Genomic DNA, 23690 nt, shown 5'->3' with positions numbered 1-23690 from the left:
CCCCGGTGTTAAGGCTCGAACTTGAGTTTAAGCCTTTGCTCCTTCGCTCTCCATGCTAGTGCACCCCGGCCTTAAGGCTCGAACTTGAGTTTGAGCCTTTGCTCTCCATGCTAGTGCACCCCGGCCTTAAGGCTCGAACTTGAGTTTGAGCCTTTGCTCTCCATGCTAGTGCACCCCGGTCTTAAGGCTCGAACTTCAGATTGAGCCTTCGTTCTCCATGCTAGTGTACCCCGGCCTTAAGGCTTGACCTAGATTGAGTCTTTATTCTCCATGTTAGTGCACCCCGGCCTTAAGGCTCGAACTTGAGTTTGAGCATTTGCTCTCCATGTTAGTGCACCCCGGCCTTAAGGCTCGAACTTGAGTTTGAGGCTTTGCCCATGCTAGTGCACCCCGGCGTTAAGGCTCGAACTTGAGTTTGAGCCTTTGCTCCTTTGCTCTCCATGCTAGTGCACCCCGGCCTTAAGGCTCGAACTTCAGATTGAGCCTTCGTTCTCCATGCTAGTGCACCCCGGCCTTAAGGCTCGAACTTGAGTTTGAGCCTTTGCTCTCCATGCTAGTGCACCCCGGCCTTAAGGCGGCTCGAACTTGAGTTTGAGCCTTTGCTCTCCATGCTAGTGCACCCCGGCCTTAAGGCTCGCACTTCAGATTGAGCCTTCGTTCTCCATGCTAGTGTACCCCGGCCTTAAGGCTCGACCTAGATTGAGTCTTTGTTCTCCATGTTAGTGCACCCCGGCCTTAAGGCTCGAACTTGAGTTTGAGCCTTTGCTCTCCATGTTCGTGCACCCCGGCCTTAAGGCTCGAACTTGAGTTTGAGCCTTTGCTCTGCATGCTAGTGCACCCCGGCGTTAAGGCTCGAACTTGAGTTTGAGCCTTTGCTCCTTTGCTCTCCATGCTAGTGCACCCCGGCCTTAAGGCTCGAACTTGAGTTTGAGCCTTTGCTCTCCATGCTAGTGCACCCCGGCCTTAAGTCTCGAACTTGAGTTTGAGCCTTTGCTCTCCATGCTAGTGCACCCCGGCCTTAAGGCTCGAACTTGAGTTTGAGCCTTTGCTCTCCATGCTAGTGCACCCCGGTCTTAAGGCTCGAAATTGAGTTTGAGCCTTTGCTCTCCATGCCAGTGCACCCTAGTCTTAAGGCTCAAACTTCAGACTGAGCCTTCATTCTCCATGCTAGTGTACCCTGGTCTTAAGGCTCGACCTAGATTGAGTCTTTGTTCTCCATGTTAGTGCACCCCGGCCTTAAGGCTCGAACTTGAGTTTGAGCCTTTGCTCTCCATGTTAGTGCACCCCGGCCTTAAGGCTCGAACTTGAGTTTGAGCCTTTGCTCTCCATGCTAGTGCACCCCGGTGTTAAGGCTCGAACTTGAGTTTAAGCCTTTGCTCCTTCGCTCTCCATGCTAGTGCACCCCGGCCTTAAGGCTCGAACTTGAGTTTGAGCCTTTGCTCTCCATGCTAGTGCACCCCGGCCTTAAGGCTCGAACTTGAGTTTGAGCCTTTGCTCTCCATGCTAGTGCACCCCGGTCTTAAGGCTCGAACTTCAGATTGAGCCTTCGTTCTCCATGCTAGTGTACCCCGCCCTTAAGGCTTGACCTAGATTGAGTCTTTGTTCTCCATGTTAGTGCACCCCGGGCTTAAGGCTCGAACTTGAGTTTGAGCCTTTGCTCTCCATGTTAGTGCACCCCGGCCTTAAGGCTCGAACTTGAGTTTGAGGCTTTGCCCATGCTAGTGCACCCCGGCGTTAAGGCTCGAACTTGAGTTTGAGCCTTTGCTCCTTTGCTCTCCATGCTAGTGCACCCCGGCCTTAAGGCTCGAACTTCAGATTGAGCCTTCGTTCTCCATGCTAGTGCACCCCGGCCTTAAGGCTCGAACTTGAGTTTGAGCCTTTGCTCTCCATGCTAGTGCACCCCGGCCTTAAGGCGGCTCGAACTTGAGTTTGAGCCTTTGCTCTACATGCTAGTGCACCCCGGTCTTAAGGCTCGCACTTCAGATTGAGCCTTCGTTCTCCATGCTAGTGTACCCCGGCCTTAAGGCTCGACCTAGATTGAGTCTTTGTTCTCCATGTTAGTGCACCCCGGCCTTAAGGCTCGAACTTGAGTTTGAGCCTTTGCTCTCCATGTTAGTGCACCCCGGCCTTAAGGCTCGAACTTGAGTTTGAGCCTTTGCTCTCCATGCTAGTGCACCCCGACGTTAAGGCGCAAACTTGAGTTTGAGCCTTTGCTCCTTTGGTCTCCATGCTAGTGCACCCCGGGGCCTTAAGGCGCGAACTTCAGATTGAGCCTTCGTTCTCCATGCTAGTGCACCCCGGCCTTAAGGCTCGAACTTGAGTTTGAGCCTTTGCTCTCCATGCTAGTGCACCCCGGCCTTAAGGCTCGAACTTGAGTTTGAGTCTTTGTTCTCCATGTTAGTGCACCCCGGCCTTAAGGCTCGAACTTGAGTTTGAGCCTTTGCTCTCTATGTTAGTGCACCCCGGCCTTAAGGCTCGAACTTGAGTTTGAGCCTTTGCTCTCCATGCTAGTGCACCCCGGCGTTAAGGCTCGAACTTGAGTTTGAGCCTTTGCTCCTTTGCTCTCCATGCTAGTGCACCCCGGCCTTAAGACTCGAACTTCAGATTGAGCCTTCGTTCTCCATGCTAGTGCACCCCGGCCTTAAGGCTCGAACTTGAGTTTGAGCCTTTGCTCTCCATGCTAGTGCACCCCGGCCTTAAGGCTCGAACTTGAGTTTGAGTCTTTGCTCTCCATGGTAGTGCACCCCGGTCTTAAGGCTCGAACTTCAGATTGAGCCTTCGTTCTCCATGCTAGTGTACCCCGGCCTTAAGGCTCGACCTAGATTGAGTCTTTGTTCTTCATGTTAGTGCACCCTGGCCTTAAGGCTCGAACTTGAGTTTGAGCCTTTGCTCTCCATGTTAGTGCATCCCGGCCTTAAGGCTTGAACTTGAGTTTGAGCCTTTGCTCTCCATGCTAGTGCACCCCGACGCTAAGGCTCGAACTTGAGTTTGAGCCTTTGCTCCTTTGCTCTCCATGCTAGTGCACCCCGGCCTTAAGGCTCGAACTTCAGATTGAGCCTTCGTTCTCCATGCTAGTGCACCCCGGCCTTAAGGCTCGAACTTGAGTTTGAGCCTTTGCTCTCCATGCTAGTGCACCCCGGCCTTAAGGCTCGAACTTGAGTTTGAGCCTTTGCTCCTTTGCTCTCCATGTAAGTGCACCCTGGCCTTAAGGCTCGAACTTCAGATTGAGCCTTTGCTCTCCATCCTAGTGCACCCCGGCCTTAAGGCTCGAACTTGAGTTTGAGCCTTTGCTCTCCATGCTAGTGCACCCCGGCCTTAAGGCTCGAACTTGAGTTTGAGCCTTTGCTCTCCATGCTAGTGCACCCCGGCGTTAAGGCTCGAACTTGAGTTTGAGCCTTTGCTCCTTTGCTCTCCATGCTAGTGCACCCCAGTCTTAAGGCTTGAACTTCAGATTGAGCCTTCGTTCTCCATGCTAGTGTACCCCGACCTTAAGGGTTGACCTAGATTGAGTTTTTGTTGTCCATGTTAGTGCACCCCGGTCTTAAGGCTCGAACTTGAGTTTGAGCCTTTGCTCTCCATGCTAGTGCACCCGGCCTTAAGGCTCGAACTTCAATTTGAGCCTTTGCTCCTTTGCTCTCCATACTAGTGCACCCCGTCCTGAACACTCGAACTTCAGATTGAGCCTTCGTTCTCCATGCTAGTGCACCCCGGCCTTAAGGCTTGAACTTGAGTTTGAGCCTTTGCTCTCCATGCTAGTGCACCCCGGCCTTAAGGCTCGAACTTCAGATTGAGCCTTCATTCTCCATGCTAGTGTACCCCGGCCTTAAGGCTCGACCTAGATTGAGTCTTTGTTCTCCATGTTAGTGCACCCCGGCCTTAAGGCTCGAACTTGAGTTTGAGCCTTTGCTCTCCATGCTAGTGCACCCCGGCGTTAAGGCTCGAACTTGAGTTTGAGCCTTTGCTCCTTTTCTCTCCATGCTAGTGCACCCCGGCCAAGGCTCGAACTTGAGTTTGAGCCTTTGCTCTCTATGCTAGTGCACCCCGGCGTTAAGGCTCGAACTTGAGTTTGAGCCTTTGCTCCTTTGCTCTCCATGCTAGTGCACCCCGGCCTTAAGGCTCAAACTTGAGTTTGAGCCTTTGCTCTCCATGCTAGTGCACCCCGGCCTTAAGGCTCGAACTTGAGTTTGAGCCTTTGCTCTCCATGCTAGTGCACCCCGGTCTTAAGGCTCGAAATTGAGTTTGCGCCTTTGCTCTCCATGCTAGTGCACCCCAGTCTTAAGGCTCGAACTTCAGATTGAGCCTTCGTTCTTCATGCTAGTGTACCCCGGCCTTAAGGCTCGAACTTGAGTTTGAGCCTTTGCTCTCCATGCTAGTGCACCCCGGTGTTAAGGCTCGAACTTGAGTTTGAGCCTTTGCTCCTTTGCTCTCCATGCTAGTGCACCCCAGCCTTAAGGCTCGAACTTGAGTTTGAGCCTTTGCTCTCCATGCTAGTGCACCCCGGCCTTAAGGCTCGAACTTGAGTTTGAGCCTTTGCTCTCCATGCTAGTGCACCCCGGTCTTAAGGCTCGAAATTGAGTTTGAGCCTTTGCTCTCCATGCTAGTGCACCCCAGTCTTAAGGCTCGAACTTCAGATTGAGCCTTAGTTCTCCATGCTAGTGTACCCCGGCCTTAAGGCTCGACCTAGATTGAGTCTTTGTTCTCCATGTTAGTGCACCCCGGCCTTAAGGCTCGAACTTGAGTTTGAGCCTTTGCTCTCCATGTTAGTGCACCCTGGCCTTAAGTCTCGAACTTGAGTTTGAGACTTTGCTCTGCATGCTAGTGCACCCCGGCGTTAAGGCTCGAACTTGAGTTTGAGCCTTTGCTCCTTTGCTCTCCATGCTAGTGCACCCCGGCCTTAAGGCTCGAACTTGAGTTTAAGCCTTTGCTCTCCATGCTAGTGCACCCCGGCCTTAAGTCTCGAACTTGAGTTTGAGCCTTTGCTCTCCATGCTAGTGCACCCCAGCCTTAAGGCTCGAACTTGAGTTTGAGCCTTTGCTCTCCATGCTAGTGCACCCCGGTCTTAAGGCTCGAAATTGAGTTTGAGCCTTTGCTCTCCATGCCAGTGCACCCTAGTCTTAAGGCTCAAACTTCAGATTGAGCCTTCATTCTCCATGCTAGTATACCCTGGTCTTAAGGCTCGACCTAGATTGAGTCTTTGTTCTCCATGTTAGTGCACCCCGGCCTTAAGGCTCGAACTTGAGTTTGAGCCTTTGCTCTCCATGTTAGTGCACCCCGGCCTTAAGGCTCGAACTTGAGTTTGAGCCTTTGCTCTCCATGCTAGTGCACCCCGGTGTTAAGGCTCGAACTTGAGTTTAAGCCTTTGCTCCTTCGCTCTCCATGCTAGTGCACCCCGGCCTTAAGGCTCGAACTTGAGTTTGAGCCTTTGCTCTCCATGCTAGTGCACCCCGGCCTTAAGGCTCGAACTTGAGTTTGAGCCTTTGCTCTCCATGCTAGTGCACCCCGGTCTTAAGGCTCGAACTTCAGATTGAGCCTTCGTTCTCCATGCTAGTGTACCCCGGCCTTAAGGCTTGACCTAGATTGAGTCTTTGTTCTCCATGTTAGTGCACCCCGGCCTTAAGGCTCGAACTTGAGTTTGAGCCTTTGCTCTCCATGTTAGTGCACCCCGGCCTTAAGGCTCGAACTTGAGTTTGAGGCTTTGCCCATGCTAGTGCACCCCGGCGTTAAGGCTCGAACTTGAGTTTGAGCCTTTGCTCCTTTGCTCTCCATGCTAGTGCACCCCGGCCTTAAGGCTCGAACTTCAGATTGAGCCTTCGTTCTCCATGCTAGTGCACCCCGGCCTTAAGGCTCGAACTTGAGTTTGAGCCTTTGCTCTCCATGCTAGTGCACCCCGGCCTTAAGGCGGCTCGAACTTGAGTTTGAGCCTTTGCTCTCCATGCTAGTGCACCCCGGTCTTAAGGCTCGCACTTCAGATTGAGCCTTCGTTCTCCATGCTAGTGTACCCCGGCCTTAAGGCTCGACCTAGATTGAGTCTTTGTTCTCCATGTTAGTGCACCCTGGCCTTAAGGCTCGAACTTGAGTTTGAGCCTTTGCTCTCCATGTTCGTGCACCCCGGCCTTAAGGCTCGAACTTGAGTTTGAGCCTTTGCTCTCCATGCTAGTGCACCCCGACGTTAAGGCTCGAACTTGAGTTTGAGCCTTTGCTCCTTTGCTCTCCATGCTAGTGCACCCCGGCCTTAAGGCTCGAACTTCAGATTGAGCCTTCGTTCTCCATGCTAGTGCACCCCGGCCTTAAGGCTCGAACTTGAGTTTGAGCCTTTGCTCTCCATGCTAGTGCACCCCGGTCTTAAGGCTCGAAATTGAGTTTGAGCCTTTGCTCTCCATGCTAGTGCACCCCAGTCTTAAGGCTCGAACTTCAGATTGAGCCTTCGTTCTCCATGCTAGTGTACCCCGGCCTTAAGGCTCGACCTAGATTGAGCTTTGTTCTCCATGTTAGTGCACCCCGGCCTTAAGGCTCGAACTTGAGTTTGAGCCTTTGCTCTCCATGTTAGTGCACCCCGACCTTAAGGCTCGAACTTGAGTTTGAGCCTTTGCTCTCCATGTTAGTGCACCCCGACCTTAAGGCTCGAACTTGAGTTTGAGCCTTTGCTTTCCATGCTAGTGCACCCCGGCGTTAAGGCTCGAACTTGAGTTTGAGCCTTTGCTCCTTTGCTCTCCATGCTAGTGCACCCCGGCCTTAAGGCTCGAACTTCAGATTGAGCCTACGTTCTCCATGCTAGTGCACCTCGGCCTTAAGGCTCGAACTTGAGTTTGAGCCTTTGCTCTCCATGCTAGTGCACCCAGGCCTTAAGGCTCAAACTTGAGTTTGAGCCTTTGCTCTCCATGCTAGTGCACCCCGGTCTTAAGGCTCGAAATTGAGTTTGAGCCTTTGCTCTCCATGCTAGTGCACCCCAGTCTTAAGGCTCGAACTTCAGATTGAGCCTTCGTTCTCCATGCTAGTGTACCCCGGCCTTAAGGCTCGACCTAGATTGAGTCTTTGTTCTCCATGTTACCCCGGCCTTAAGGCTCGAACTTGAGTTTGAGCCTTTGCTCTCCATGTTAGTGCACCCCGGCCTTAAGGCTTGAACTTGAGTTTGAGCCTTTGCTCTCCATGCTAGTGCACCTCGAGGTTAAGGCTCGAACTTGAGTTTGAGCCTTTGCTCCTTTGCTCTCCATGCTAGTGCACCCCGGCCTTAAGGCTCGAACTTCAGATTGAGCCTTTGCTCCTTTGCTCTCCATGCTAGTGCACCCCGGCCTTAAGGCTCGAACTTCAGATTGAGCCTTCGTTCTCCATGCTAGTGCACCCCGGCCTTAAGGCTCAAACTTGAGTTTGAGCCTTTGCTCTCCATGCTAGTGCACCCCGGCCTTAAGGCTCGAACTTGAGTTTGAGCCTTTTCTCCTTTGCTCTCCATGCTAGTGCACCCCGGCCTTAAGGCTCGAACTTCAGATTGAGCCTTCGTTCTCCATGCTAGTGCACCCCGGCCTTAAGGCTCGAACTTGAGTTTGAGCCTTTGCTCTCCATGCTAGTGCACCCCGGCCTTAAGGCGGCTCGAACTTGAGTTTGAGCCTTTGCTCTCCATGCTAGTGCACCCCGGTCTTAAGGCTCGCACTTCAGATTGAGCCTTCGTTCTCCATGCTAGTGTACCCCAGCCTTAAGGCTCGACCTAGATTGAGTCTTTGTTCTCCATGTTAGTGCACCCCGGCCTTAAGGCTTGAACTTGAGTTTGAGCCTTTGCTCTCCATGTTAGTGCACCCCGGCCTTAAGGCTCGAACTTGAGTTTGAGCCTTTGCTCTCCATGCTAGTGCACCCCGACGTTAAGGCTCGAACTTGAGTTTGAGCCTTTGCTCCTTTGCTCTCCATGCTAGTGCACCCCGGCCTTAAGGCTCGAACTTCAGATTGAGCCTTCGTTCTCCATGCTAGTGCACCCCAGCCTTAAGGCTCGAACTTGAGTTTGAGCCTTTGCTCTCCATGCTAGTGCACCCCGGCCTTAAGGCTCAAACTTGAGTTTGAGTCTTTGCTCTCCATGCTAGTGCACCCCGGTCTTAAGGCTCGAAATTGAGTTTGAGCCTTTGCTCTCCATGCTAGTGCACCCCGGCCTTAAGGCGGCTCGAACTTGAGTTTGAGCCTTTGCTCTCCATGCTAGTGCACCCCGGTCTTAAGGCTCGCACTTCAGATTGAGCCTTCGTTCTCCATGCTAGTGTACCCCGGCCTTAAGGCTCGACCTAGATTGAGTCTTTGTTCTCCATGTTAGTGCACCCCGGCCTTAAGGCTCGAACTTGAGTTTGAGCCTTTGCTCTCCATGTTAGTGCACCCCGGCCTTAAGGCTCGAACTTGAGTTTGAGCCTTTGCTCTCCATGCTAGTGCATCCCGGCCTTAAGGTTTGAACTTGAGTTTGAGCCTTTGCTCTCCATGCTAGTGCACCCCGACGCTAAGGCTCGAACTTGAGTTTGAGCCTTTGCTCCTTTGCTCTCCATGCTAGTGCACCCCGGCCTTAAGGCTCGAACTTCAGATTGAGCCTTCGTTCTCCATGCTAGTGCACCCCGGCCTTAAGGCTCGAACTTGAGTTTGAGCCTTTGCTCTCCATGCTAGTGCACCCCGGCCTTAAGGCTCGAACTTGAGTTTGAGCCTTTGCTCCTTTGCTCTCCATGTAAGTGCACCCTGGCCTTAAGGCTCGAACTTCAGATTGAGCCTTTGCTCTCCATCCTAGTGCACCCCGGCCTTAAGGCTCGAACTTGAGTTTGAGCCCTTGCTCTCCATGCTAGTGCACCCCGGCCTTAAGGCTCGAACTTGAGTTTGAGCCTTTGCTCTCCATGCTAGTGCACCCCGGCGTTAAGGCTCGAACTTGAGTTTGAGCCTTTGCTCCTTTGCTCTCCATGCTAGTGCACCCCAGTCTTAAGGCTTGAACTTCAGATTGAGCCTTCGTTCTCCATGCTAGTGTACCCCGACCTTAAGGGTTGACCTAGATTGAGTTTTTGTTGTCCATGTTAGTGCACCCCGGTCTTAAGGCTCGAACTTGAGTTTGAGCCTTTGCTCTCCATGCTAGTGCACCCGGCCTTAAGGCTCGAACTTCAATTTGAGCCTTTGCTCCTTTGCTCTAAATACTAGTGCACCCCGTCCTGAACACTCGAACTTCAGGTTGAGCCTTCGTTCTCCATGCTAGTGCACCCCGGCCTTAAGGCTTGAACTTGAGTTTGAGCCTTTGCTCTCCATGCTAGTGCACCCCGGCCTTAAGGCTCGAACTTCAGATTGAGCCTTCATTCTCCATGCTAGTGTACCCCGGCCTTAAGGCTCGACCTAGATTGAGTCTTTGTTCTCCATGTTAGTGCACCCCGGCCTTAAGGCTCGAACTTGAGTTTGAGCCTTTGCTCTCCATGCTAGTGCACCCCGGCGTTAAGGCTCGAACTTGAGTTTGAGCCTTTGCTCCTTTTCTCTCCATGCTAGTGCACCCCGGCCAAGGCTCGAACTTGAGTTTGAGCCTTTGCTCTCTATGCTAGTGCACCCCGGCGTTAAGGCTCGAACTTGAGTTTGAGCCTTTGCTCCTTTGCTCTCCATGCTAGTGCACCCCGGCCTTAAGGCTCAAACTTGAGTTTGAGCCTTTGCTCTCCATGCTAGTGCACCCCGGCCTTAAGGCTCGAACTTGAGTTTGAGCCTTTGCTCTCCATGCTAGTGCACCCCGGTCTTAAGGCTCGAAATTGAGTTTGCGCCTTTGCTCTCCATGCTAGTGCACCCCAGTCTTAAGGCTCGAACTTCAGATTGAGCCTTCGTTTTTCATGCTAGTGTACCCCGGCCTTAAGGCTCGAACTTGAGTTTGAGCCTTTGCTCTCCATGCTAGTGCACCCCCGTGTTAAGGCTCGAACTTGAGTTTGAGCCTTTGCTCCTTTGCTCTCCATGCTAGTGCACCCCAGCCTTAAGGCTCGAACTTGAGTTTGAGCCTTTGCTCTCCATGCTAGTGCACCCCGGCCTTAAGGCTCGAACTTGAGTTTGAGCCTTTGCTCTCCATGCTAGTGCACCCCGGTCTTAAGGCTCGAAATTGAGTTTGAGCCTTTGCTCTCCATGCTAGTGCACCCCAGTCTTAAGGCTCGAACTTCAGATTGAGCCTTAGTTCTCCATGCTAGTGTACCCCGGCCTTAAGGCTCGACCTAGATTGAGTCTTTGTTCTCCATGTTAGTGCACCCCGGCCTTAAGGCTCGAACTTGAGTTTGAGCCTTTGCTCTCCATGTTAGTGCACCCTGGCCTTAAGTCTCGAACTTGAGTTTGAGACTTTGCTCTGCATGCTAGTGCACCCCGGCGTTAAGGCTCGAACTTGAGTTTGAGCCTTTGCTCCTTTGCTCTCCATGCTAGTGCACCCCGGCCTTAAGGCTCGAACTTGAGTTTAAGCCTTTGCTCTCCATGCTAGTGCACCCCGGCCTTAAGTCTCGAACTTGAGTTTGAGCCTTTGCTCTCCATGCTAGTGCACCCCAGCCTTAAGGCTCGAACTTGAGTTTGAGCCTTTGCTCTCCATGCTAGTGCACCCCGGTCTTAAGGCTCGAAATTGAGTTTGAGCCTTTGCTCTCCATGCCAGTGCACCCTAGTGTTAAGGCTCAAACTTCAGATTGAGCCTTCATTCTCCATGCTAGTATACCCTGGTCTTAAGGCTCGACCTAGATTGAGTCTTTGTTCTCCATGTTAGTGCACCCCGGCCTTAAGGCTCGAACTTGAGTTTGAGCCTTTGCTCTCCATGTTAGTGCACCCCGGCCTTAAGGCTCGAACTTGAGTTTGAGCCTTTGCTCTCCATGCTAGTGCACCCCGGTGTTAAGGCTCGAACTTGAGTTTAAGCCTTTGCTCCTTCGCTCTCCATGCTAGTGCACCCCGGCCTTAAGGCTCGAACTTGAGTTTGAGCCTTTGCTCTCCATGCTAGTGCACCCCGGCCTTAAGGCTCGAACTTGAGTTTGAGCCTTTGCTCTCCATGCTAGTGCACCCCGGTCTTAAGGCTCGAACTTCAGATTGAGCCTTCGTTCTCCATGCTAGTGTACCCCGGCCTTAAGGCTTGACCTAGATTGAGTCTTTGTTCTCCATGTTAGTGCACCCCGGCCTTAAGGCTCGAACTTGAGTTTGAGCCTTTGCTCTCCATGTTAGTGCACCCGGCCTTAAGGCTCGAACTTGAGTTTGAGGCTTTGCCCATGCTAGTGCACCCCGGCGTTAAGGCTCGAACTTGAGTTTGAGCCTTTGCTCCTTTGCTCTCCATGCTAGTGCACCCCGGCCTTAAGGCTCGAACTTCAGATTGAGCCTTCGTTCTCCATGCTAGTGCACCCCGGCCTTAAGGCTCGAACTTGAGTTTGAGCCTTTGCTCTCCATGCTAGTGCACCCCGGCCTTAAGGCGGCTCGAACTTGAGTTTGAGCCTTTGCTCTCCATGCTAGTGCACCCCGGTCTTAAGGCTCGCACTTCAGATTGAGCCTTCGTTCTCCATGCTAGTGTACCCCGGCCTTAAGGCTCGACCTAGATTGAGTCTTTGTTCTCCATGTTAGTGCACCCTGGCCTTAAGGCTCGAACTTGAGTTTGAGCCTTTGCTCTCCATGTTCGTGCACCCCGGCCTTAAGGCTCGAACTTGAGTTTGAGCCTTTGCTCTCCATGCTAGTGCACCCCGACGTTAAGGCTCGAACTTGAGTTTGAGCCTTTGCTCCTTTGCTCTCCATGCTAGTGCACCCCGGCCTTAAGGCTCGAACTTCAGATTGAGCCTTCGTTCTCCATGCTAGTGCACCCCGGCCTTAAGGCTCGAACTTGAGTTTGAGCCTTTGCTCTCCATGCTAGTGCACCCCGGCCTTAAGGCTCAAACTTGAGTTTGAGTCTTTGCTCTCCATGCTAGTGCACCCCGGTCTTAAGGCTCGAAATTGAGTTTGAGCCTTTGCTCTCCATGCTAGTGCACCCCAGTCTTAAGGCTCGAACTTCAGATTGAGCCTTCGTTCTCCATGCTAGTGTACCCCGGCCTTAAGGCTCGACCTAGATTGAGCTTTGTTCTCCATGTTAGTGCACCCCGGCCTTAAGGCTCGAACTTGAGTTTGAGCCTTTGCTCTCCATGTTAGTGCACCCCGACCTTAAGGCTCGAACTTGAGTTTGAGCCTTTGCTCTCCATGTTAGTGCACCCCGACCTTAAGGCTCGAACTTGAGTTTGAGCCTTTGCTTTCCATGCTAGTGCACCCCGGCGTTAAGGCTCGAACTTGAGTTTGAGCCTTTGCTCCTTTGCTCTCCATGCTAGTGCACCCCGGCCTTAAGGCTCGAACTTCAGATTGAGCCTACGTTCTCCATGCTAGTGCACCTCGGCCTTAAGGCTCGAACTTGAGTTTGAGCCTTTGCTCTCCATGCTAGTGCACCCCGGCCTTAAGGCTCAAACTTGAGTTTGAGCCTTTGCTCTCCATGCTAGTGCACCCCGGTCTTAAGGCTCGAAATTGAGTTTGAGCCTTTGCTCTCCATGCTAGTGCACCCCAGTCTTAAGGCTCGAACTTCAGATTGAGCCTTCGTTCTCCATGCTAGTGTACCCCGGCCTTAAGGCTCGACCTAGATTGAGTCTTTGTTCTCCATGTTACCCCGGCCTTAAGGCTCGAACTTGAGTTTGAGCCTTTGCTCTCCATGTTAGTGCACCCCGGCCTAAAGGCTTGAACTTGAGTTTGAGCCTTTGCTCTCCATGCTAGTGCACCTCGAGGTTAAGGCTCGAACTTGAGTTTGAGCCTTTGCTCCTTTGCTCTCCATGCTAGTGCACCCCGGCCTTAAGGCTCGAACTTCAGATTGAGCCTTTGCTCCTTTGCTCTCCATGCTAGTGCACCCCGGCCTTAAGGCTCGAACTTCAGATTGAACCTTCGTTCTCCATGCTAGTGCACCCCGGCCTTAAGGCTCAAACTTGAGTTTGAGCCTTTGCTCTCCATGCTAGTGCACCCCGGCCTTAAGGCTCGAACTTGAGTTTGAGCCTTTTCTCCTTTGCTCTCCATGCTAGTGCACCCCGGCCTGAAGGCTCGAACTTCAGATTGAGCCTTCGTTCTCCATGCTAGTGCACCCCGGCCTTAAGGCTCGAACTTGAGTTTGAGCCTTTGCTCTCCATGCTAGTGCACCCCGGCCTTAAGGCGGCTCGAACTTGAGTTTGAGCCTTTGCTCTCCATGCTAGTGCACCCCGGTCTTAAGGCTCGCACTTCAGATTGAGCCTTCGTTCTCCATGCTAGTGTACCCCAGCCTTAAGGCTCGACCTAGATTGAGTCTTTGTTCTCCATGTTAGTGCACCCCGGCCTTAAGGCTTGAACTTGAGTTTGAGCCTTTGCTCTCCATGTTAGTGCACCCCGGCCTTAAGGCTCGAACTTGAGTTTGAGCCTTTGCTCTCCATGCTAGTGCACCCCGACGTTAAGGCTCGAACTTGAGTTTGAGCCTTTGCTCCTTTGCTCTCCATGCTAGTGCACCCCGGCCTTAAGGCTCGAACTTCAGATTGAGCCTTCGTTCTCCATGCTAGTGCACCCCAGCCTTAAGGCTCGAACTTGAGTTTGAGCCTTTGCTCTCCATGCTAGTGCACCCCGGCCTTAAGGCTCAAACTTGAGTTTGAGTCTTTGCTCTCCATGCTAGTGCACCCCGGTCTTAAGGCTCGAAATTGAGTTTGAGCCTTTGCTCTCCATGCTAGTGCACCCCGGCCTTAAGGCGGCTCGAACTTGAGTTTGAGCCTTTGCTCTCCATGCTAGTGCACCCCGGTCTTAAGGCTCGCACTTCAGATTGAGCCTTCGTTCTCCATGCTAGTGTACCCCGGCCTTAAGGCTCGACCTAGATTGAGTCTTTGTTCTCCATGTTAGTGCACCCCGGCCTTAAGGCTCGAACTTGAGTTTGAGCCTTTGCTCTCCATGTTAGTGCACCCCGGCCTTAAGGCTCGAACTTGAGTTTGAGCCTTTGCTCTCCATGCTAGTGCACCCCGACGTTAAGGCGCAAACTTGAGTTTGAGCCTTTGCTCCTTTGCTCTCCATGCTAGTGCACCCCGGGGCCTTAAGGCGCGAACTTCAGATTGAGCCTTCGTTCTCCATGCTAGTGCACCCCGGCCTTAAGGCTCGAACTTGAGTTTGAGCCTTTGCTCTCCATGCTAGTGCACCCCGGCCTTAAGGCTCGAACTTGAGTTTGAGTCTTTGCTCTCCATGCTAGTGCACCCCGGTCTTAAGGCTCGAAATTGAGTTTGAGCCTTTGCTCTCCATGCTAGTGCACCCCAGTCTTAAGGCTCGAACTTCAGATTGAGCCTTCGTTCTCCAACCCCGGCCTTAAGGCTCGACCTAGATTGAGCTTTGTTCTCCATGTTAGTGCACCCCGGCCTTAAGGCGGCTCGAACTTGAGTTTGAGCCTTTGCTCTCCATGCTAGTGCACCCCGGTCTTAAGGCTCGCACTTCAGATTGAGCCTTCGTTCTCCATGCTAGTGTACCCCGGCCTTAAGGCTCGACCTAGATTGAGTCTTTGTTCTCCATGTTAGTGCACCCTGGCCTTAAGGCTCGAACTTGAGTTTGAGCCTTTGCTCTCCATGTTCGTGCACCCCGGCCTTAAGGCTCGAACTTGAGTTTGAGCCTTTGCTCTCCATGCTAGTGCACCCCGACGTTAAGGCTCGAACTTGAGTTTGAGCCTTTGCTCCTTTGCTCTCCATGCTAGTGCACCCCGGCCTTAAGGCTCGAACTTCAGATTGAGCCTTCGTTCTCCATGCTAGTGCACCCCGGCCTTAAGGCTCGAACTTGAGTTTGAGCCTTTGCTCTCCATGCTAGTGCACCCCGGCCTTAAGGCTCAAACTTGAGTTTGAGTCTTTGCTCTCCATGCTAGTGCACCCCGGTCTTAAGGCTCGAAATTGAGTTTGAGCCTTTGCTCTCCATGCTAGTGCACCCCAGTCTTAAGGCTCGAACTTCAGATTGAGCCTTCGTTCTCCATGCTAGTGTACCCCGGCCTTAAGGCTCGACCTAGATTGAGCTTTGTTCTCCATGTTAGTGCACCCCGGCCTTAAGGCTCGAACTTGAGTTTGAGCCTTTGCTCTCCATGTTAGTGCACCCCGACCTTAAGGCTCGAACTTGAGTTTGAGCCTTTGCTCTCCATGTTAGTGCACCCCGACCTTAAGGCTCGAACTTGAGTTTGAGCCTTTGCTTTCCATGCTAGTGCACCCCGGCGTTAAGGCTCGAACTTGAGTTTGAGCCTTTGCTCCTTTGCTCTCCATGCTAGTGCACCCCGGCCTTAAGGCTCGAACTTCAGATTGAGCCTACGTTCTCCATGCTAGTGCACCTCGGCCTTAAGGCTCGAACTTGAGTTTGAGCCTTTGCTCTCCATGCTAGTGCACCCCGGCCTTAAGGCTCAAACTTGAGTTTGAGCCTTTGCTCTCCATGCTAGTGCACCCCGGTCTTAAGGCTCGAAATTGAGTTTGAGCCTTTGCTCTCCATGCTAGTGCACCCCAGTCTTAAGGCTCGAACTTCAGATTGAGCCTTCGTTCTCCATGCTAGTGTACCCCGGCCTTAAGGCTCGACCTAGATTGAGTCTTTGTTCTCCATGTTACCCCGGCCTTAAGGCTCGAACTTGAGTTTGAGCCTTTGCTCTCCATGTTAGTGCACCCCGGCCTTAAGGCTTGAACTTGAGTTTGAGCCTTTGCTCTCCATGCTAGTGCACCTCGAGGTTAAGGCTCGAACTTGAGTTTGAGCCTTTGCTCCTTTGCTCTCCATGCTAGTGCACCCCGGCCTTAAGGCTCGAACTTCAGATTGAGCCTTTGCTCCTTTGCTCTCCATGCTAGTGCACCCCGGCCTTAAGGCTCGAACTTCAGATTGAGCCTTCGTTCTCCATGCTAGTGCACCCCGGCCTTAAGGCTCAAACTTGAGTTTGAGCCTTTGCTCTCCATGCTAGTGCACCCCGGCCTTAAGGCTCGAACTTGAGTTTGAGCCTTTTCTCCTTTGCTCTCCATGCTAGTGCACCCCGGCCTTAAGGCTCGAACTTCAGATTGAGCCTTCGTTCTCCATGCTAGTGCACCCCGGCCTTAAGGCTCGAACTTGAGTTTGAGCCTTTGCTCTCCATGCTAGTGCACCCCGGCCTTAAGGCGGCTCGAACTTGAGTTTGAGCCTTTGCTCTCCATGCTAGTGCACCCCGGTCTTAAGGCTCGCACTTCAGATTGAGCCTTCGTTCTCCATGCTAGTGTACCCCAGCCTTAAGGCTCGACCTAGATTGAGTCTTTGTTCTCCATGTTAGTGCACCCCGGCCTTAAGGCTTGAACTTGAGTTTGAGCCTTTGCTCTCCATGTTAGTGCACCCCGGCCTTAAGGCTCGAACTTGAGTTTGAGCCTTTGCTCTCCATGCTAGTGCACCCCGACGTTAAGGCTCGAACTTGAGTTTGAGCCTTTGCTCCTTTGCTCTCCATGCTAGTGCACCCCGGCCTTAAGGCTCGAACTTCAGATTGAGCCTTCGTTCTCCATGCTAGTGCACCCCAGCCTTAAGGCTCGAACTTGAGTTTGAGCCTTTGCTCTCCATGCTAGTGCACCCCGGCCTTAAGGCTCAAACTTGAGTTTGAGTCTTTGCTCTCCATGCTAGTGCACCCCGGTCTTAAGGCTCGAAATTGAGTTTGAGCCTTTGCTCTCCATGCTAGTGCACCCCGGCCTTAAGGCGGCTCGAACTTGAGTTTGAGCCTTTGCTCTCCATGCTAGTGCACCCCGGTCTTAAGGCTCGCACTTCAGATTGAGCCTTCGTTCTCCATGCTAGTGTACCCCGGCCTTAAGGCTCGACCTAGATTGAGTCTTTGTTCTCCATGTTAGTGCACCCCGGCCTTAAGGCTCGAACTTGAGTTTGAGCCTTTGCTCTCCATGTTAGTGCACCCCGGCCTTAAGGCTCGAACTTGAGTTTGAGCCTTTGCTCTCCATGCTAGTGCACCCCGACGTTAAGGCGCAAACTTGAGTTTGAGCCTTTGCTCCTTTGCTCTCCATGCTAGTGCACCCCGGGGCCTTAAGGCGCGAACTTCAGATTGAGCCTTCGTTCTCCATGCTAGTGCACCCCGGCCTTAAGGCTCGAACTTGAGTTTGAGCCTTTGCTCTCCATGCTAGTGCACCCCGGCCTTAAGGCTCGAACTTGAGTTTGAGTCTTTGCTCTCCATGCTAGTGCACCCCGGTCTTAAGGCTCGAAATTGAGTTTGAGCCTTTGCTCTCCATGCTAGTGCACCCCAGTCTTAAGGCTCGAACTTCAGATTGAGCCTTCGTTCTCCAACCCCGGCCTTAAGGCTCGACCTAGATTGAGTCTTTGTTCTCCATGTTAGTGCACCCCGGCCTTAAGGCTCGAACTTGAGTTTGAGCCTTTGCTCTCCATGTTAGTGCACCCCGGCCTTAAGGCTCGAACTTGAGTTTGAGCCTTTGCTCTCCATGCTAGTGCACCCCGACGTTAAGGCGCAAACTTGAGTTTGAGCCTTTGCTCCTTTGCTCTCCATGCTAGTGCACCCCGGGGCCTTAAGGCGCGAACTTCAGATTGAGCCTTCGTTCTCCATGCTAGTGCACCCCGGCCTTAAGGCTCGAACTTGAGTTTGAGCCTTTGCTCTCCATGCTAGTGCACCCCGGCCTTAAGGCTCGAACTTGAGTTTGAGTCTTTGCTCTCCATGCTAGTGCACCCCGGTCTTAAGGCTCGAAATTGAGTTTGAGCCTTTGCTCTCCATGCTAGTGCACCCCAGTCTTAAGGCTCGAACTTCAGATTGAGCCTTCGTTCTCCAACCCCGGCCTTAAGGCTCGACCTAGATTGAGCTTTGTTCTCCATGTTAGTGCACCCCGGCCTTAAGGCTCGAACTTGAGTTTGAGCCTTTCCTCTCCATGTTAGTGCACCCCGACCTTAAGGCTCGAATTTGAGTTTGAGCCTTTGCTTTCCATGCTAGTGCACCCTGGCGTTAAGGCTCGAACTTGAGTTTGAGCCTTTGCTCCTTTGCTCTCCATGCTAGTGCATCCCGGCGTTAAGGCTCGAACTTCAGATTGAGCCTTCGTTCTCCATGCTAGTGCACCTCGGCCTTAAGGCTCGAACTTGAGTTTGAGCCTTTGCTCTCCATGCTAGTGCACCCCGGCCTTAAGGCTCGAACTTGAGTTTGAGCCTTTGCTCTCCATGCTAGTGCACCCCAGTCTTAAGGCTCAAACTTCAAATTGAGCCTTCGTTCTCCATGCTAGTGTACCCCGGCCTTAAGGCTCAACCTAGATTGAGTCTTTGTTCTCCATGTTAGTGCACCCCGGCGGCCTTAAGGCTTAAACTTGAGTTTGAGCCTTTGCTCTCTATGTTAGTGCACCCCGGCCTTAAGGCTCGAACTTGAGTTTGAGCCTTTGCTCTCCATGCTAGTGCACCCCGGCGTTAAGGCTCGAACTTGATTTGAGCCTTTGCTCCTTTGCTCTCCATGCTAGTGCACCCCGGCCTTAAGGCTCGAACTTCAGATTGAGCCTTCGTTCTCCATGCTAGTGCACCCCGGCCTTAAGGCTCGAACTTGAGTTTGAGCCTTTGCTCTCCATGCTAGTGCACCCCGACCTTAAGGCTCGAACTTGAGTTTGAGCCTTTGCTTTCCATGCTAGTGCACCCCGGCGTTAAGGCTCGAACTTGAGTTTGAGCCTTTGCTCCTTTGCTCTCCATGCTAGTGCACCCCGGCCTTAAGGCTCGAACTTGAGTTTGAGCCTTTGCTCTCCATGCTAGTGCACCCCAGTCTTAAGGCTCAAACTTCAAATTGAGCCTTCGTTCTCCATGCTAGTGTACCCCGGCCTTAAGGCTCAACCTAGATTGAGTCTTTGTTCTCCATGTTAGTGCACCCCGGCCTTAAGGCTTAAACTTGAGTTTGAGCCTTTGCTCTCTATGTTAGTGCACCCCGGCCTTAAGGCTCGAACTTGAGTTTGAGCCTTTGCTCTCCATGCTAGTGCACCCCGGTGTTAAGGCTCGAACTTGAGTTTGAGCCTTTGCTCCTTTGCTCTCCATGCTAGTGCACCCCAGCCTTAAGGCTCGAACTTGAGTTTGAGCCTTTGCTCTCCATGCTAGTGCACCCCGGCCTTAAGGCTCGAACTTGAGTTTGAGCCTTTGCTCTCCATGCTAGTGCACCCCGGTCTTAAGGCTCGAAATTGAGTTTGAGCCTTTGCTCTCCATGCTAGTGCACCCCAGTCTTAAGGCTCGAACTTCAGATTGAGCCTTAGTTCTCCATGCTAGTGTACCCCGGCCTTAAGGCTCGACCTAGATTGAGTCTTTGTTCTCCATGTTAGTGCACCCCGGCCTTAAGGCTCGAACTTGAGTTTGAGCCTTTGCTCTCCATGTTAGTGCACCCCGGCCTTAAGTCTCGAACTTGAGTTTGAGCCTTTGCTCTGCATGCTAGTGCACCCCGGCGTTAAGGCTCGAACTTGAGTTTGAGCCTTTGCTCCTTTGCTCTCCATGCTAGTGCACCCCGGCCTTAAGGCTCGAACTTGAGTTTGAGCCTTTGCTCTCCATGCTAGTGCACCCCGGCCTTAAGTCTCGAACTTGAGTTTGAGCCTTTGCTCTCCATGCTAGTGCACCCCGGTCTTAAGGCTCGAACTTCAGATTGAGCCTTCGTTCTCCATGCTAGTGTACCCCGGCCTTAAGGCTTGACCTAGATTGAGTCTTTGTTCTCCATGTTAGTGCACCCCCGCCTTAAGGCTCGAACTTGAGTTTGAGCCTTTGCTCTCCATGTTAGTGCACCCCGGCCTTAAGGCTCGAACTTGAGTTTGAGGCTTTGCCCATGCTAGTGCACCCCGGCGTTAAGGCTCGAACTTGAGTTTGAGCCTTTGCTCCTTTGCTCTCCATGCTAGTGCACCCCGGCCTTAAGGCTCGAACTTCAGATTGAGCCTTCGTTCTCCATGCTAGTGCACCCCGGCCTTAAGGCTCGAACTTGAGTTTGAGCCTTTGCTCTCCATGCTAGTGCACCCCGGCCTTAAGGCGGCTCGAACTTGAGTTTGAGCCTTTGCTCTCCATGCTAGTGCACCCCGGTCTTAAGGCTCGCACTTCAGATTGAGCCTTCATTCTCCATGCTAGTGTACCCCGGCCTTAAGGCTCGACCTAGATTGAGTCTTTGTTCTCCATGTTAGTGCACCCCGGCCTTAAGGCTCGAACTTGAGTTTGAGCCTTTGCTCTCCATGTTAGTGCACCCCGGCCTTAAGGCTCGAACTTGAGTTTGAGCCTTTGCTCTCCATGCTAGTGCACCCCGACGTTAAGGCGCAAACTTGAGTTTGAGCCTTTGCTCCTTTGCTCTCCATGCTAGTGCACCCCGGGGCCTTAAGGCGCAAACTTCAGATTGAGCCTTCGTTCTCCATGCTAGTGCACCCCGGCCTTAAGGCTCGAACTTGAGTTTGAGCCTTTGCTCTCCATGCTAGTGCACCCCGGCCTTAAGGCTCGAACTTGAGTTTGAGTCTTTGCTCTCCATGCTAGTGCACCCCGGTCTTAAGGCTCGAAATTGAGTTTGAGCCTTTGCTCTCCATGCTAGTGCATCCCAGTCTTAAGGCTCGAACTTCAGATTGAGCCTTCGTTCTCCAACCCCGGCCTTAAGGCTCGACCTAGATTGAGCTTTGTTCTCCATGTTAGTGCACCCCGGCCTTAAGGCTCGAACTTGAGTTTGAGCCTTTGCTCTCCATGTTAGTGCACCCCGGCCTTAAGGCTCGAACTTGAGTTTGAGGCTTTGCCCATGCTAGTGCACCCCGGCGTTAAGGCTCGAACTTGAGTTTGAGCCTTTGCTCCTTTGCTCTCCATGCTAGTGCACCCCGGCCTTAAGGCTCAAACTTCAGATTGAGCCTTCGTTCTCCATGCTAGTGCACCCCGGCCTTAAGGCTCGAACTTGAGTTTGAGCCTTTGCTCTCCATGCTAGTGCACCCCGGCCTTAAGGCGGCTCGAACTTGAGTTTGAGCCTTTGCTCTCCATGCTAGTGCACCCCGGTCTTAAGGCTCGCACTTCAGATTGAGCCTTCATTCTCCATGCTAGTGTACCCCGGCCTTAAGGCTCGACCTAGATTGAGTCTTTGTTCTCCATGTTAGTGCACCCCGGCCTTAAGGCTCGAACTTGAGTTTGAGCCTTTGCTCTCCATGTTAGTGCACCCCGGCCTTAAGGCTCGAACTTGAGTTTGAGCCTTTGCTCTCCATGCTAGTGCACCCCGACGTTAAGGCGCAAACTTGAGTTTGAGCCTTTGCTCCTTTGCTCTCCATGCTAGTGCACCCCGGGGCCTTAAGGCGCGAACTTCAGATTGAGCCTTCGTTCTCCATGCTAGTGCACCCCGGCCTTAAGGCTCGAACTTGAGTTTGAGCCTTTGCTCTCCATGCTAGTGCACCCCGGCCTTAAGGCTCGAACTTGAGTTTGAGTCTTTGCTCTCCATGCTAGTGCACCCCGGTCTTAAGGCTCGAAATTGAGTTTGAGCCTTTGCTCTCCATGCTAGTGCACCCCAGTCTTAAGGCTCGAACTTCAGATTGAGCCTTCGTTCTCCAACCCCGGCCTTAAGGCTCGACCTAGATTGAGCTTTGTTCTCCATGTTAGTGCACCCCGGCCTTAAGGCTCGAACTTGAGTTTGAGCCTTTCCTCTCCATGTTAGTGCACCCCGACCTTAAGGCTCGAATTTGAGTTTGAGCCTTTGCTTTCCATGCTAGTGCACCCCGGCGTTAAGGCTCGAACTTGAGTTTGAGCCTTTGCTCCTTTGCTCTCCATGCTAGTGCATCCCGGCGTTAAGGCTCGAACTTCAGATTGAGCCTTCGTTCTCCATGCTAGTGCACCTCGGCCTTAAGGCTCGAACTTGAGTTTGAGCCTTTGCTCTCCATGCTAGTGCACCCCGGCCTTAAGGCTCGAACTTGAGTTTGAGCCTTTGCTCTCCATGCTAGTGCACCCCAGTCTTAAGGCTCAAACTTCAAATTGAGCCTTCGTTCTCCATGCTAGTGTACCCCGGCCTTAAGGCTCAACCTAGATTGAGTCTTTGTTCTCCATGTTAGTGCACCCCGGCCTTAAGGCTTAAACTTGAGTTTGAGCCTTTGCTCTCTATGTTAGTGCACCCCGGCCTTAAGGCTCAAACTTGAGTTTGAGCCTTTGCTCTCCATGCTAGTGCACCCCGGCGTTAAGGCTCGAACTTGAGTTTGAGCCTTTGCTCCTTTGCTCTCCATGCTAGTGCACCCCGGCCTTAAGGCTCGAACTTCAGATTGAGCCTTCGTTCTCCATGCTAGTGCACCCCGGCCTTAAGGCTCGAACTTGAGTTTGAGCCTTTGCTCTCCATGCTAGTGCACCCCGACCTTAAGGCTCGAACTTGAGTTTGAGCCTTTGCTTTCCATGCTAGTGCACCCCGGCGTTAAGGCTCGAACTTGAGTTTGAGCCTTTGCTCCTTTGCTCTCCATGCTAGTGCATCCCGGCGTTAAGGCTCGAACTTCAAATTGCGCCTTCGTTCTCCATGCTAGTGCACCTCGGCCTTAAGGCTCGAACTTGAGTTTGAGCCTTTGCTCTCCATGCTAGTGCACCCCGGCCTTAAGGCTCGAACTTGAGTTTGAGCCTTTGCTCTCCATGCTAGTGCACCCCAGTCTTAAGGCTCAAACTTCAGATTGAGCCTTCGTTCTCCATGCTAGTGTACCCCGGCCTTAAGGCTAAACCTAGATTAAGTCTTTGTTCTCCATGTTAGTGCACCCCGGCCTTAAGGCTCGAACTTGAGTTTGAGCCTTTGCTCTCTATGTTAGTGCACCCCGGCCTTAAGGCTCGAACTTGAGTTTCAGCCTTTGCTCTCCATGCTAGTGCACCCCGGCGTTAAGGCTCGAACTTGAGTTTGAGCCTTTGCTCCTTTGCTCTCCATGCTAGTGCACCCCGGCCTTAAGACTCGAACTTCAGATTGAGCCTTCGTTCTCCATGCTAGTGCACCCCGGCCTTAAGGCTCGAACTTGAGTTTGAGCCTTTGCTCTCCATGCTAGTGCACCCCGGCCTTAAGGCTCGAACTTGAGTTTGAGTCTTTGCTCTCCATGGTAGTGCACCCCGGTCTTAAGGCCCGAACTTCAGATTGAGCCTTCGTTCTCCATGCTAGTGCACCCCGGCCTTAAGGCTCGAACTTGAGTTTGAGCCTTTGCTCTCCATGCTAGTGCACCCCGGCGTTAAGGCTCGAACTTGAGTTTGAGCCTTTGCTCCTTTTCTCTCCATGCTAGTGCACCCCGGCCAAGGCTCGAACTTGAGTTTGAGCCTTTGCTCTCTATGCTAGTGCACCCCGGCCTTAAGGCTCGAACTTGAGTTTGAGCCTTTGCTCCTTTGCTCTCCATGCTAGTGCACCCCGGCCTTAAGGCTCAAACTTGAGTTTGAGCCTTTGCTCTCCATGCTAGTGCACCCCGGCCTTAAGGCTCGAACTTGAGTTTGAGCCTTTGCTCTCCATGCTAGTGCACCCCGGTCTTAAGGCTCGAAATTGAGTTTGCGCCTTTGCTCTCAATGCTAGTGCACCCCAGTCTTAAGGCTCGAACTTCAGATTGAGCCTTCGTTCTTCATGCTAGTGTACCCCGGCCTTAAGGCTCGAACTTGAGTTTGAGCCTTTGCTCTCCATGCTAGTGCACCCCGGTGTTAAGGCTCGAACTTGAGTTTGAGCCTTTGCTCCTTTGCTCTCCATGCTAGTGCACCCCAGCCTTAAGGCTCGAACTTGAGTTTGAGCCTTTGCTCTCCATGCTAGTGCACCCCGGCCTTAAGGCTCGAACTTGAGTTTGAGCCTTTGCTCT

This window comes from Cibotium barometz, chromosome 28, assembly GCF_041138505.1.
Source record: "Cibotium barometz isolate CiBa-2024 chromosome 28, ASM4113850v1, whole genome shotgun sequence".
In the NCBI taxonomy this organism is placed as follows: Eukaryota; Viridiplantae; Streptophyta; class Polypodiopsida; order Cyatheales; family Cibotiaceae; genus Cibotium; species Cibotium barometz.
The sequence above is the reverse complement of the archived record's forward strand: the minus strand, read 5'-3'. Positions refer to the sequence as shown.